Raw genomic sequence first — 10,291 nt, 5'->3', positions numbered from 1 at the left:
TGTACCCAACCAGACAGCTTGGGTGGCTGCCCGCCTGTTACTCCTATTTTTCTGGGGTTGGGTGAAGGTCCTTCCCAACACACCTGTTGGGGCCCTGAGAATCATGGAACTATAGAACTGTAAAGTTGGAAGGTACCATGAGGGTCATCTAGTCCAACCCATTGCAATGCAGGAATCTTTTGCCCAACGTGGGGCTCAAACCCACAACCCTGAGGTTAAGAGTCTCCTGCTGTACCAAATGAGCTACCCCAGGGAATGGTGAATCGTAGCTTGATAGGAAGGGAGGTGTCCATTGTCCTGCTGAGCACCAGAATCTTCTGGGCATTCCAAGTTCTACTAGTGCATGCTTCCCAGATTGAAGCCCTTGCCCCACCAGCTCAAAGTGCATCACATATAATAACTCAATTATCCTTCTAACACCTTGTGAGGTAGGCCGGTATTATTGCCCCCATGTATTCGATGGGTGGGAAAGCTGGTTGAAAATTAAAGCCCCATTCATGTGTTACTTGTGTGTAGGGCAGCCTTGTGTGTTGGGTGCCCAGATGTTGTTGGACTAGATAATTTTATTTATTTATTTATGCATACGTACATACATACTTACTGGTACATACCCTGTCCATCTGGTTGGGTTTCCCCAGCCACTCTGGGCAGCTCCCAACAGTATACAGTGGTGCCCCGCTAGACGAATGCCTCGCTAGACGAAAAACTCGCTAGACGAACGGCATTCGCTAGCGGAAGGCTGCCCCGCAAGACGGAGAAGTCAATGGGGCTGCCTCGCAAGACAATTTTTTTTCGGCGCGAAAACCTCCGCGCTGCATTGCCACTTCGCTAGACGAAAAATTCGCTCTACAAAGACACTCATAGAACGAATTATTTTCGTCTAGCGGGGCACCACTCTATTAAAAACACGATAAAACATCAAACATTAAAAACTTCCCAAAACAGGGCTGCCTTCAGATGTCTTCTAAAAGTCAGATAGTTGTTTATTTCCTTGACATCTGATGGGAGGGTGTTCCACAGGGCGGGCGCCACTACCGAGAAGGCCCTCTGCCTGGTTCCTTGTAACCTAGAACTCCCATAATCCCTAGCTACCAGGACCAGTGGTCAGGGATGATGCGGACCTAACATATGTGGACCCAAGTTTGAGAAAGGCTGGTGTAGGGCAATTGTGTGTTGACCGAAAAGTGAGACTGCACATTTAGCCCTGCTCCCAACACCACACCTGCTTCTCTGTAATAAAAACCTCAAGCCACAAATTCCTGCTGACACATAGGGGCTCTACACAATTGGGACACCCGATTGTGCAGGTATCCTGAATGTGTGATGCCCTTACATGCAGCAGAAGCTTACTTGTTGTGTGTTTCATACAGACGACAACTCACGGTGTGTGACTCTTCCAGGAAGTGGATGTGAAGTTGCAGGTGGGGCTGCTTCCCAGTCAACCCACAATTGCCTCACATGAAAATAAAGGCATGGAAAGGGCTGAGGAGACAAAGCGACTTCTCTAAAGCGCAGGAGACAATCGTGACTGAACTCACAGAGGAGCAAAGAGAGGACAGTAACAGAGAAGAATTTACAGAGTTGCTCAAGGTGTTTTGATAAAATCTTCCATTTTGTAGTTGTCACCCTGATAAAGTTTTAATTGGAACGCTGTGGGCAATTCATTATTTTTCCCTCTTGGCACTTGTTTGAGGTTTACCTCACTCTTCACCTTTTGTTGACATAAGGGTATGCCTTTGTGAGTTCATGGTTGAACCTGGGTTTAAACTAGGGGTGCCTGTGCCTCTATCATAGCTTATGATCTTAATCGCTGAGCAACACCAGCTTAGAGCTCAGAAGGTCTGTAGGCCCTGTTGCTGTTGACGTTTCATTCATATACCTTTCTTGTTCTGCAAAATAACATAAGTAAAAGGTGGTCCCCTGGTGTGAAGCATGTACATTTCAAATTTAGACATAGGCCAGGAGGATGAGGGCACAAGAAAGTGGGGTGGGTGGGGGGCAAGGGTAACAAAGGATGAATGTATGTAGCCTTTATTACGGTTGGGGATGAAGACTCAATGATTTCTGTGAAAGGCAACACAAAAGCATAAGAGGAGCCCTGCTGGATCAGACTGAATGTCCATCTAGTTCAGCATTTTGTTTCTCCAAAGTGGCCAATCTCATCCCTCTAACTAGTATTGTCCCCCAGAGACTGGCATTTGTCCAAGATAATTCTAGAGATTGCCTTCTTTACTAAGTAGCTTTAAGCTTTCTTTCTTTTTCTTTTCTTTTTTGCATTTGGAAAGCTTGGTCTGGCTGGGGTGTAATAATTTTGTTCCTTGGCATTCATAAAGGGATGCTGAGCAATCTTCTGAAAACATTTTTCAGCCTCTTCGAAAGCCAAGTTTTCTGAGTACAAATGCTGCTGCCACTGTATGTCCAGAGCATCTTAAGTAAAATGGATTATAGGTTAGCATCTGTTCATTGGGCCTGTTATTGGTCTTCCTACCAATTTTTATTGGTCAATTGAACCACTTGATTATAATCTGCATTGCTTTTTCTCCCTGCTGTGCTAGCGCTTAAGGGGGGCAGAGGAGGAAAAGGGGGTGGAATTCAGCATAGCCAAAAAGCACATTTCCAACACTGAGTGAATCTAGGCCAGCTTTTACTAACCTAGTGCTTTCCAGGAGTTTTGGACAACAACTCCCATCAGCCTTGTGCTGGGACTGATGGGAGTTTCAACCCAAAACCTCTGGAGGGCACCAAGCTGGCAAAGGCCCCTCTATACATCATTTCCACTTCCTCTCTCCCTCTCTAAAATTCAACCTTTCCCACACATTGTTGAGTTTCCCCTTTTCTACCCTTCATGACACATTCAGACATACCTCAGTCATAAGAGCGAAGTCAAAATATTCTGGAAAAGATACACAGTATTGGCATGCAGGTTAGGAAGGCTATTTGCCATCACATTAAAAAAAAAAAAGCTTGCACGTGGAATGCAAGCATGAGGAGGAGAGGTTGTAGCCTGACTTTCTCCCTGACTTGCTAGCTTTCTAGCTTATGTATCTAGCATTGCCTATTCGTTAGGCTCAGGCCAAATACCAGTATTCCTTGTCATTTTTATCCTTGTGATTAGACAGTACAGTAAAACCAGGAAACTGAGCTGAGAAGTGGCTTAGCTGAAGCCTGCCAACATTTGGAAGGTTTAATTTCTTCCCCTCTCCCCTTGCTCAATCCTATTGTGGATGCAGGTTATCTGAGCAAACAAGCAGGAAGATCTGCTGGGTCACAGTACCCTTTCTTTTTCCAAAACTAGTTGACATTAATGCCTGTGCTCTTAGCTGAGCAGATGAATTGTGTGGAAGTTCCCTCTCTGTGGCAGCCACACACACCCCAAGTCACTATTGTGTTTTGACAGGAGCACCAGGTATTCTTCAGCTTTTCACAGACTTTAGCAAAGAATGCTTGCTTGCGATGTCTTTGTGGGGAGCTGAGGAAGAACCAAGCTGTTCCCAAATGAGCCACCTGTGCAATGGCACAGTGGAAGGACTTTTCATGTAGCAAAAATGGTACCTTCCGCTCCAGATGTTGTGGACCACAGTTTTGATCTTAACTCACCATTGACTCTTGACTGGGGCTGATGGGAGTTCTAGTCCACAACTTCCAGAGGATACTACATTCTTTATCTCTTGTGTAGAATTTCTTGGTTTCAGTCCCTGGCATCTGGTAAACAGCTGGAGACAGGCTGCTAGTCACTGTGGGCAGTACTGAGCTATGTGAACCAATGGTCTGAAGCAGGGAAAATTTCCTGCCATTGTATTTTCCACAAAGATTGCCCAAGAATGTGGAAGCAGTATGGTTATCGCCTCCTGGTCCGCTGCTAGAGCAAGTTATAAGTATTGAAATGACTGTACTATCCACCTTTTACCTCTGTTCTGTCTGCTTCTCTTCAGCAGATCTCATGACTTTTGAAATCCAAAGCACCGAAACAAAGAGTCTTTGTCATAACAAAGGGATTATTCACAATTATTGCACTTGATTAAATGCTCAAATTTTCAAGAAGTACTGTAATCCTTAACCCTTTGCTTTTAAAATACCACAGCTACTCAACATAGTTTAGAATTGGAAGCTATCTATTTAGGGTTTCTGCATGATTGGTACCATCTCCTTTTTTTACCATTCTTGTCACCTGATCATTTATTTCTGGACTTCCGATGCCACCATGGGTCTTTGTTACTTTTGGAAGTGCTTGGCTGCATTGCGCTCAAGTGCTTTTAAATTACATTGCACTCACCTATATTAGCAAAGTGGTCTGCCAAACAGACTTAAGCTGGCTGCTTACAGGTAAGATATGATTATACAGAACAGTGAGACAGGAAAGGAGAGGCTTCACATTCCACTTCTTCCATACTATAGGCGATCACTTTCTGTGCCAGATAATTCCCTGCTGGAACTGGTCAATTCTTACAGCTCAGCAATCTCAAGTCTTTTTACGACCGTGAGCAGATGATTTTTGAGTAAGTTCTATGGATGCCATCCCTCTTGTTACTTTTATCTCTCCTCCCTGGAAAAATAGAATGTGCATGCACACACACTTTGCTTTTCCCAAGTACCTCTGGTTAAAAGACAGATCCAGTAGAATCGACCTGAGTCTTGAAAAATCCATAGAGTTGGAAGAGGAAGTGGGAAAGAGTGTCATTCTTTCAGCTTCCTCTTTCAGCTCCATGTACTTTTCATGGAAGAAGGGGGTAACCACTCTCACCAACTCAAGATCAAAGGGGCAGTGCATGGGGAGGCTCAGAGAATTCATAGGTATCAGGGAAGACCTTAAGGGTGCTATTGAACCCATAGCTGCTGTGTTGGCAACCACTGTTACAGCTGCAGTAGCTTCAGATGAATAAGAAGGGAGCACAGTGCAGTGTTGTGGCATGCATACTTTGCATCCAAATGGTCCCAGGTTAAATCCTTGGGATCTCCAGGGAAAGATTCCTGTCTGAATCCTGGGAGAGTTGTTGCTAGTCAAAATGGGCAATACTGACCTAGATGAACCAATTTTCTGGCTCAGGATAAGACAGCTTCTTATGGTAGGTACATGCGACCTTATAGATCATACTGATGTTCATGATCTATATTTATTGGCTAGCAGTGACATCCAGGTGCCTCACAGAAACAAACCAATGAATTTTACTGGGGATCTATTGCCATGTGAGGAATCCAGTTCATTATGCAACAAAGTGAATTGCAGCCAGAAGGTCAAAGCAGGAGGTGAGGCAATCGGTCCATTGTTCCATAGGTAAATATGTATAGTAATGAGAGTTAAGCAAGGCAGAATTTTTCTAGAAAGATATGTCCTGGAGTTTTAGCCTTCATCTTCTCTAAAGCTTTTTAATCAATGCTGCCGTGGCAAGTATTTGCCAGGCAGTACTTAAAAGTAAGGATGTTTGGCTTATTGCACAATGGACTGTAATGGAAACAGACCATAGACGATAGGAACCTGAAATGAATCTTCTATTGTAGTCCAAGGCAAATGAAACAATTTGTGTCTTATTTGTGTTAACAGGAATGCCATACTTACTTATCTTTTGGTGCTGGACCGTTTTAATACATACTGTCGTCATATTTTTTAAGTGTATGTCTGAAGATAGAAATGTCCTTTCAAAAAAGAGCAAAGATGGCTGGGAATCTCAGGATTCCAACAAAAGCCTGTAGGTAAGTACAGTGGCAGCAGCATTTAGCCTCCAAGCTCTTTGTAGATGAATCATATATACCAGTAGTAAACTCATCATTTGTCATGGGTTCCGTTGGCGTCCCATAGACTGGTCACTGAGAAAAGAGATACTGTACTAGATAGGTGTTTTGTCTGGTCCAGCAAGGCTCTTCTTGTCCTTTTATGCAAAATACCAGAGCCAGAACGTCCACTGCCTATTTCTATTTCCTGATGGCATCCAAAAAAGTAAAATGGGAAAGCACCTAAAACATTTCTCTCAAATCCCTGCCTCTTCTGAAATGAAATTTCTAATAACGCCCTGGCTCTAGATATTTTCCTAAAGACAATCCCATGCCCTTTGAGGAGTGGCAGTGGGTTTGAGTCTGTTCAGAACAGATCTGCAAGTGCCAAACTCTGACCCTGAAATTACCCACCTCTTTGGATTGACTGTGCTGATTACTAGTTGCCATTCCAGAGACTGCCCAGCACAGACATTCTAATCCATCATTTGGGATTCACTGTTGTAATGCAGGCAGGTTTGGGTTAGCAATCGTGGATACCCTTTATGTATCTGGAAACCTAGTGGCACCCTTCAACATTATCTCTGCTCTCTGACCTGACCTGACCTGCACACTGGTAGGGAAGGTCCAGCAGGCGGTTGGTAGAAGATTAGGTGTGCTCAAGGGTCATTTGCTGGTCACCCGCACATTTTCTTTTTGTAAAAAAAAAAAAGCACGATTGACATATTTTGAGAAATGGTCTCAACTGCAAGTGCTGCTGTTCTTCCATTCTTCGAATTCTACAGAACTAGTTGAATGTAATCTAAAGGTGGAAGGGACAAGCAGAATTGAAATGCAATGATTAATATTGTTGGCTTATCTGTGAAACAGTGTCTGAACTGGGGAAGCAGTGCATGAAACTTCACCAACTACTGTAAAGACCAATCCAGATAAAATGGTGGTCACAGTCATGGCCAAGTCTGGGGTTTTGTTCCCATGGCAAACATCTTATGCCCCATATATACCGTATTGGCCCAAACATAAAGCCACACTCCCCCACCCCCAAATTCTGACCGTGAAAAGTTAAAGTGTGGCTGAAATATTCATGACCTTACAAAAATTGGCCTTTACAATATCGCTGCTGAAACAGACATATGGTAAAACGGAGCGGGTGTGAGTGCCTGCTGAATTTTTTAAATAGACATCTTTATTGGTTTTTCAATTGGTTTACAGCCATCCTTTTCATACATGTCAATATTCACAATAAACAATTGGACACAATGAACATTCCAAGGTTTAGCATGTATGTATAAACTAAAGAGAAAATAAAAACCGTATTTTCCGGTGTATAAGACGGCTGGGCGTATAAGACAACCCCCAACTTTTCCAGTTAAAATATAGAGTTTGAGATATACTCGACCGCAGATTCTCCACCTGGCGTATAAGAAGACCCCTGACTTTTGAGAAGATTTTCCTGGATTAAAAAGTAGTTTTATAAGCCAGAATATACAGTATTATGTTACTTATCTACTTATTTTGTTGTTACTTTGTTTGTACCTGCTGAATTTTAAGGGAACAGCTTATATTCGGGTATTGTCTCCCCCCTCCCCATGAATTTTAAAGGTGCGGCTTATATTTGGGCCAATACGGTACATGGAGAATTATAATCAGCCATTGGTGGCAAATTATGAGTGTTCTGATCACCTTTCGGTATAACACTGACTTCTCATGTTGTTCCGTGCTTTAATCTGGACACTTAACAGAGTTGGAGTATGTGGGAAACTATCCACTGGTAACATTATATTCTGGGTAGGAATTGACTGTTTCGGAAGCCATGATGGAAATGACATTTCCTATTTCTATCTCAGGTGTGGCGCCAGTTGTGTGTCATTTGTTTTCACCGGCAGTGCTTTGAGGCATTGAGTTAAAATGAAATGTCCAGTGGAAGACTGTGAAGGAGGAAGAATGGAGATAGTTTGATTTTTATCAATAAAATTAAAACTTATTGACAGCAATAAAGTTGTACCAGATTGAGCATTAATGCAAGTTGTTGTGATTGTAGCTTTACTTTGCAGTAAGCAATTGTGGTGTCTTTGAACATATCCAGATATATAGGTAACATTCCTTAAGCACACTTACCTGAGAGTAAGTTCCAGGTTTGAGTAAACATGCATAGGATTACACAGCACAAGAAAGTCAGACGTAGTTCCAATTAAAAATGCTTAGGATTTGTTTATATATCTTTTAAAAGTAGGATTATCCAAATCATTATTTAACAATAAATCATACTTCTGAGGCTACAGAGTCAAGAAGAAGCAACAATTGTGTCTTGTAGAGCTGTTGGAATAAAAGACAATAGGCTCTGCCTTTTTGCTGCCTTTTAAATTTTATTAACAAAGTCATAATAAAAGGAAGAAACTAGTAACAAAACAAAACAAAAAACATAAATCAGTAACAAAAGAAAGCCTGGTTTTAAATAATTATTCAAGTAATCTTAAATATGTGCTACTGTAGCCAAGTCGACTTGCTTAAATAAAGTGTAACAATTCACTCCATATTCGAGAGCAGAGCAGTTTGATTTTAATTTCTAAATGTTTGTACATGTCTGTTACATTGTATTGCTCAAAATACTTAATGAAAATACTTTTGTAAAAAGGTATCATACGGTATGTTAGAGCACAACTGAAATCCAAAAAGTTATAAAGCCAAGAATCTAACATTAAATGGTATTTCCTTAACAATGCCAATGATAAATTAACTCAGTAGCTCAGTAACAAATTAAAAAAAATCTGGACTTTGTTTACATTTGGTGCCTCCCTCTGAACATTTTCTTAATTAATTTTTCTACTCCAGTTCTGGTATGCTATGTCAGCATTTCAAAGTGTCATTTTCCCCCTTTCTTTTTATTAAGTCCCCCCCCCGAAGGATCTTTTAGCAAGTGATTTTTATACATTAAAATCTTACACCACTCTCTCCCTGCCACGATTATTTTTGCTTGTTATATATATATATATAGCATTCATATACCACCCTTCATCCTTTTTAGGATTTCAAAGTCGTGTATCGCTACAACAATAAAAAAAACAAAACTAAAAATCATTAGAATAACTGAAATCTCAAGTTAGAATGCCTGGATACAGGACCTGAGGTAAAAACAAAATGGCGCCCTGCCACAGCCAGAGAAGAAGGGATGAATGAAGATCTACACCAGCAACAAGGGTGAAATAAAGATCTACATCAGGAATGAGGGTTGGAGGAGCTCACACATGGGAAACAATCAGCCATAGCAAAGAGCTGTAGCTATATTATTATTATTATTATTATTATTATTATTATTATTATTATTATTATTATTATATACCATATTTTTCCATGTATAACACACCCCCATGTATAAGACAACCCCTATTTTTTTGGACCACAAAAGGGGGGGGAGTTTGCCCAGATTTGTTGAGCTTATACATGGAAAAATATGTTGTTGTTGTTATCCCTGCCCATCTGACTGGGTTCCCCCAGCCACTCTGAGCGGCTTCCAACATATATAAAAACATAATAAAACATGAATGCTTTCCTACACAGGGCTGCTTACCGGTACTCATTTCCTTGACATCTGATGGGAGGGTGTTCCACAGGGTGGGTGCCACTACTGAGAAGGTCCTCTGTCTGGTTCCCTGTAACTTGGCTTGTCGCAGGGAGGGAACCCCCAGAAGGCCCTCGGTGCTGGATCTCAGTGTCTGGGCTGAATGATGGAGGTGGAGACGCTCCTTGAGGCTGTTTAGGGCTTTAAAGGTCAGCACCAACACTTTGAATTGTGCAGAGCATCTGTTTTGTATGCAGAAGGACTTGGGATCGATCCGCAGCACTAGTATAAGACTCCTGCCTTAAAATGCTGGAGGGTCCCTCCCGGTCAATGTGGAGCTGGATGGACCCAAGGCAGCTTCATACATAATATTTTACCTATCATTTTCCAGTCCTGTATTTCTGCTGACTTTCCTCCAGAAAAAAGGCATACCTGTTGTGGGGTGGCCAGGAATGTGTTCCTTTTGTTGATGATGGTGATGAGTCATTTGTCATTGGGCACTTTGCTAAAATGAACTTTTGGCAGCACATTTGGTATCCCACTTGTGAAATGCTGAAGCACACAATATTTCTGGGCTGAAGGTTTTTAACTGAAGCAGACTTAGTCACTGGATTCAATCGAACTTACTTATGAGTAGACGTGGTTAGGTGTTCAGCCTTTGTCTGGATCTAGCTTGAGTCCCGTTGATCTCAGTGGGTCTACTCCAAGCAAGGCTAGATGTGGGTCTGACCCACTGAATGGTGCAATCCCATACCTGTTTTCTTATATGTAAGCCCCACTGTATTCAGTAGTTCTTCCCTCCTAGTAAGGGTGTATAGCAGGCATAGGCAAACTTGGCCCTCCAGATGTTTTGGGACTACAACTCCTATCATCCCTAGCTAACAAGAATAGTGGTCAGGGATGATGGGAGTTGTAGTCCCAAAACATCTGGAGGGCCAGGTTTGCCTATGCCTGGTGTATAGGATTGCAACCTTAACATCTAACATGCTTTGCCTGTGTCATGTGCTGCCCATTCATTTCCTGTCA

The 10,291-nt window shown here is 42.1% G+C and overlaps 1 long non-coding RNA gene across 1 annotated transcript; it reads left to right on the top strand.

Moving 5' to 3' along the window:
* Positions 1–248: 248 nt before the first annotated feature.
* Positions 249–7,881, top strand: LOC117044715. Its single transcript, XR_004426315.1, has 3 exons — positions 249–428; positions 5,540–5,688; positions 7,554–7,881. It is a non-coding gene; the product is annotated as an uncharacterized LOC117044715 (long non-coding RNA).
* The last annotated feature ends 2,410 nt before the right edge of the window (positions 7,882–10,291 follow it).

The sequence above is a fragment of the Lacerta agilis genome, chromosome 3 (assembly GCF_009819535.1).
Source record: "Lacerta agilis isolate rLacAgi1 chromosome 3, rLacAgi1.pri, whole genome shotgun sequence".
Taxonomy (NCBI): domain Eukaryota; kingdom Metazoa; phylum Chordata; class Lepidosauria; order Squamata; family Lacertidae; genus Lacerta; species Lacerta agilis.
This window is presented reverse-complemented; position numbering and strand designations above follow the sequence as displayed.